This window comes from Ornithodoros turicata, chromosome 6, assembly GCF_037126465.1.
Source record: "Ornithodoros turicata isolate Travis chromosome 6, ASM3712646v1, whole genome shotgun sequence".
In the NCBI taxonomy this organism is placed as follows: domain Eukaryota; kingdom Metazoa; phylum Arthropoda; class Arachnida; order Ixodida; family Argasidae; genus Ornithodoros; species Ornithodoros turicata.
Genome location: NC_088206.1, coordinates 34,891,756 through 34,897,755, shown reverse-complemented (window position 1 = coordinate 34,897,755; position 6,000 = coordinate 34,891,756).

Sequence of the window (6,000 nt, the reverse complement as noted above, 5' to 3'; positions counted from 1 at the left end):
GGGAGTACGCAACAAAGACGTAGCTATAATATTTCTTTTTAGTCTCACTTAATTTCCTCATTTCCTCCTTCAGTGCCTTCGTCAAACCTGAAACCAGGGTTAGTTTCCATCGCCGTCTAATTTTGTTTATGCGACGTTTAAGATGCTAAGCTTCGCGTGGCAGCCATGGTCTTTGAGTGTAAACCTTGTCTTTTTCGTTTTCCCCGTTTCTTCCTTTATCTTTCCTTCCTTTTCTTTTTCGTTTTTCCCATTTTTTTTAATAGCAAGCCGGCTCTTTGCCTGGCTAGCCTTTCCTTCTTTTTTTCTTAATAAACATATTACCCCCTCCCCCTGTAAGGCTTCTTGGACACGAACTTTCTTGTGGACATGTGTACAGTGGCCTTGAAAAAATTGCAGGCCATATTACCATTTCTCGAGATGCTACAGGCCCAGTTAAAATTTGTACAAGGATCTGCCCAAGGAATATCGTGGAATATCTGGATTTTAGGTCTGTCATGCTTAAATTTTATATGGTGGATCTCAAGAACCATCTTGTGATCTGCATGTCAACCAAGTACTTGGCAGTCCCATTTCCAGTGAAGGGTGTTAGGCACCAGGAACAGATCACGTATTGAAGCAGAAGACTCTTGACTTCTAGCGTACCTCATAGCAAAAGACAATATCAAGTAGTGCATTTTCATCTATGAAGTCTCAAACTCCAGTTGGGGTTTCCTAATTTACACTTCAACATGGGGCCATATACTGAACAATCATGACATTATATCCTTAACCGTGTTCAATGTCAATAGGTTTCATTTGTAACTATGTTACACCCTTTTTAATATAACCGGATGATGGCGGTGATGAGGTAACAGAAAAAGATGGGGTATGAGTCGCGACAGAGTCGGGGCCACACCAGGACGCCTACAAGCGACGAAAATACAAACAGATGCACATACGGTGAACGGATCAATTGCAAAATGTAGGACAAAGGTCTCAGAACGAGTGAGGGTAGTATGACTCAAGTAATATGGCGGCGGGGGGGGGGGGGGGCACACCAAGCGGGCACTTCGGAAGTCATAGGGCACATGTATATTACGCTTTTCAACTTGAATCTTTATAATCTATAATGACGGCATTAAGGCTGTCGGTTGTGGGTCACAAACACAGGTGGCGAATTTCCCTATTTATCATCATCAGTGTATTCGTTGTTATTGTATAATGTCACGCTAGCAGCGCTCTTAGGCCGCTCAATCAGTGGATAAAATGAGTTTAACATGATGTTCTAGGAACCCTTTGTAATTCCATTCAAGCATTTTCGGTTAATAATACAAGTGTGGCATTTTTTCTTCTCTCTCTCTCTCTCTCTCTCTCTCTCTATATATATATATATATATATATATATATATATATATATACCTGCAACAAAATAAGGAGCAAGGCAATAAGGAATATATCTTTCGCGCTATATATATATATATATATGACTCGGTCGTTCTACTGCCCAACAGTAAAACCGTGCGTGCAGAGAGAATACTACTGCGGTGCTACAATTTCGTTTTTTATGGCCGATACCATGTTCCTTTATAGTTACATAGGGAGCAAAAGAATTACATAACAACTAAGATGTGCGGCGGGGTACACTGTATAGAAAGCGCCATAGTTTAGCTAAATGACAATTTAGTTGAACAGACTACCATCGGCCTATGTTCCGTGACAAAGTGTTCCCAGCTTCCTGTGCACAGCAACTCCATAATCTAGGCTGAAAAGAAAGAGTGAAGAGAAAGAAACCATCAAGGAGGCGAGCTCTCGGACGCAGTACCGCTCTTTATTTTGTTTTTCGACCCGTCTGTCATCATCCAACGACGATAAGACATGCGGTCACGTGCTTCGCAACATTCCGATACCTTTCGCTTGCAGGGATCGTCGGCTAGGCAGTCGTGAAGGTAGCAAATGTCACGTGGTTTAGTTACAAAGAACTGCGGATGCTAGTAAACAGTCAGTGCGGCGAACCAACGTAGTGCTGGTCCAAATATATTCACTATAAAAATAGTCAAGCACACATACACCGTCACACACGGCACATGTTGGACTAGTTCAACGAGAACCCGCTTGGTTCGCAGCGAGCGCATAGCGCCGGAGCTCAGGAGCTTGGCTTCAAAACAGGGGCATCGCGCATTCCATGTATTGAATATGGCGGTAAGCACACCAGTCTTTCTAGCCCACCATACCGATACTGTCTTATCGGCGTGGTCCCGTGGGCTGTCAACTGGCTGTCAATATGTGTTCTCGGACGGGGACGCACGGACGCCTCAGGGCGGGGGCATTTTCTCCATCATAGATACCGAGACGATAAGAGTATTTATTGCACCTTGCGCCAAACAAGTACATCAGCACGGTATAAGCGCGTATTATGAAAGGAAGCCAGAACACGCAAAGGTATATTAGGAGAACGCACTTCAGGAAGGTCGTCACCCATGCACTTCGACAGGGCCCGTTAAGGGTAGGTTTCGCTGGAGAAAACAACATAACTAGACAGTCGGGACGATGAGCCACCCCTTAAATGGTAACCACACGTAACAGTTATAGCGAGTGCCGAACGTTCACACGACGACAACGCGTAAAAGCTTGTTCCAGTGATCCAGTGGCTCCTTTTGAGAAATCATAGCAGATTTATGTAAATATGCAAACGTAAGCCTGACGTTTGCATATTTACATATATCTACTATAACTTAAAACGATATGACAAGGCGCACCGATAACGTCATTGAGTTTTTTCTTTTTTTGCAGAGGCTGTAGTTATCACGAAGAAACACTGTAAAACCCTTTAATTTCGCAGCCCTAAATTTTCGCGAATCAACAGGGATATATTCGCAACCACTCAATTTCGCACGCTCCTATCGAGTTCCTCCTTCTCTGTTTTGAAATTTTCGGCGTGCCCTTAAAGTTCGCGAATTTTCCAGACTCGCGAAATTCGCGAAAATTAAGGGCTCGCGAAATAAAAGGGTTTTACAGTATAAGCTTGTCCAGAGCGAGTGGGTTGAGGTTGGCACGCTTCGCGCGCATTATAAGCCGCGCGATCTCGCGATTGAAAACACCATCTGACCGAGTGCTTGTCGCCGGCACAGCCAAAACGCAGTACTTGCTACGCACTTTTCGAGCGCAGAAAAATCGACAGGCAATCCACGTGAGAGGACCACGTGCTTTGTAGCGATCGAGCTGATTGGTGTAGGCGCTAATCTGTTGGCCAGACAGATCGCTTTCCAAACCACATAAGGCGAACGTCTCGTCATTTCTGCGCTCGGAAATTGCGTACTTCTGGTTTCGGCGCATTTGCATAGCGACATTCAGCGTCAGATATTTCAACACACGTGCGCGTTTAAGAATTTCTTAAACACGGAATTGCTTTCAATGAGGAATATCTTCCGTCCTGCCATCTCGCTTTTGCGCGAAATCCCCTAATTAAAGAACTAAAGAATTTTAGGTAAATGATGATCCTGTAGTTACATACTTTCTTCGAGATAATCTCCGCCTGACCAACTCAAAAACGCCATCATCACACCTCATCCATTTTGTTCCGCTAGTTTTCTTTTATCTTCTTTTTTTAACGAAAATTCTGTAACGAATTAAAAAAAAACACCCTGTATGTGGATAATGACTAGTGCTACGGTGTTAGTGGGTGACCGGCAAACAACCTGTAGGAATAGACCTCTGCCTGTTTGTAAACAAATGACGTCATAATGTTCGACAGCGCCACGATAAAAGAGATATGGCGCAGACTAACTGGTGCATGATGATGAAGGAACGAATAACCGAGAGACACGGGACACGAAGACAAGCACAAGAGTTCTCAGGCACAGTAATGATTTAATAACACACAAACCTCCTAAATACTTAACAACTCCTGGAGGGGAGAGAGAGGGATAAAGGACGAGTTTGGTAGAGTTGAACTACGTTCAAAGCTAGTGGCAAACAAGGTCGCGCCTGAAAGCCACGGTCTTGAGGGAATTACGATGGTCTCTGAAAGGGACGCGACCTTCGGTCCTACTTTCTTACAGCGAACAATTGCTTATTCGTGGAACCCAGCTTTCCCCTTCCGATCAGTTTTGGTTTCGGTCTGTCTACCAACTTCATGATGACGTTTGTCGGGTAGAGGTTTATTGAATGACAAGTTTCCCTGGAGTTGTGCCTCCATGATGGACTGTAAAACGAAACTGTGAAGCATAAACAGTATATCAGTGATTAAATTCTTACTGCTAAAAACACCACAAATGAAGCCTGGGACCTACGATGCAAGAAAGACAAAGGAAAAGATTAGATGTATGAGAGTTTTTCGTTTTTTTTATGGAAAACGGATCAAAATGGACACATTCAACAACCGCGCCGATTTTTCAACATCGGCGGCGGCGCACCGACAGTCATGGGACGGCGGCAGCGGCGAGATCCAGACCTCCGGCGGCGGCGCCCACCTCTAATTTGGCGCTAGCTCGCACTATCAGGCCCCCATAGCTCCCCCTCTTCGCGGCTCTAAAAAAATGTTTGCACGTCATAAACACGTGGTATTACTCCGTCAGGCATCATAGTTGATACCCATTGGCCGAAGGACATTGCGCGCTCCGCTATTGGTGGCAAAGTTTCAAAAGAGCATTCTTTCGCGGGCTGCCTGTCTGGAGGGCAGTTACGAGAAGAGAAGGGAGAGAACACAGGGGTGACACAAACCCGCCATTGTTGTAACTACCCTCAAGCGGGTGCTTTTGGCAGAACTGCCATCTTGTCCTGGTCGTACGTCATAGAAAACGTCGTTTTCAGGTCAATATGTGACCTTGTTTATATGTCGTTTTGCCGCTTACCGACATATTTTCGCCGTCATAACACCAAGAGATTAGCGTATTTTGCTAGCGTAAACTATGCGGTGCTTCTTCCGCAACATGGTAGCAAATTTCTCCTTAGTTTAAGTACATGGCATCGGCTCGGTAAATCTTAACGCGCAGTCGTCATCACATCTTTGGAAGTCAACAATACGAGGGTTTGTGTGCAAAACTGCGCGTTTTACTGCAAGATTATCGGATAAAAATAATTACCGTGATCGAAAAACACCCAAAACGTCGTCCAGAAACAACAACCGCATTGTTTACAAACGGTTTGGCCGCCGATCACGGGCGCCGCCATCTTTAACGTCACGTGCGCCTTGACGTTTGCTGTGACGTGCGACCAGGACCTGTCCAGGATGCATTGCGTTCGCCCAGCACGCTTTCGTCTACGGAGGAATACATTGGATGCCACCCCTGTGGGAGAGAAGTGGCAGCGGCGTCTCGACGATGTCGGTTTACAGCGGTGGCCGTTGGGGAAAGCAAGACCAACGGCGCTCATTGGCTGTCTCCTCCTCCCCATTCACCCTCGGCGTCCGCCTGTTTCTGGCGCCCGTGGCGCGGCAAACTGCGGCCGCTGCTGGCTAGCTAGCCAGTTTGCACTTTTGGCTTCTGTTGCTACGGTTCAGTGCTGCGGATCCGTTGGTCCCGTATCTCTTGCGTGTGTGACCTTCCAAGTGAACTGCCTGACGTTTGCATTTCGTGCGCTACGTTGACTGTGGTATTTTCTTCATTGCGCTACGATCAAGTTACTGTTCTGGCGTGGTTTCATTGCTATCGGCATGAATGGGTACTTTTGCCAATGACGAGCAATGACAAGACCAGCGTTGTTTTGCATATATGTATACACAGACAATCGATAATCTTAAAACTGACCGACGTGCTTCCCTGTCTGCAGTTCTGGGAATATGCCAGACAACAACGGCACATGAACGGCGAAAATTGTACCTTTGATACGGAGGTCCATTTTAATACTTCCCCTTTTTAAGTGGTCTCCTCGTCAGATAAGTGCTCATAACTATCGTCCTGGGGCTTCTCGTTCACCCACCTGTACAGGATCGTAGGATTTTTCTATAGTAAGCAACATAACTTGCTACTCGATAAACTTTGGGTCACTTTGCTTTATTGGGTATGCAGATAGCACAATATGTGC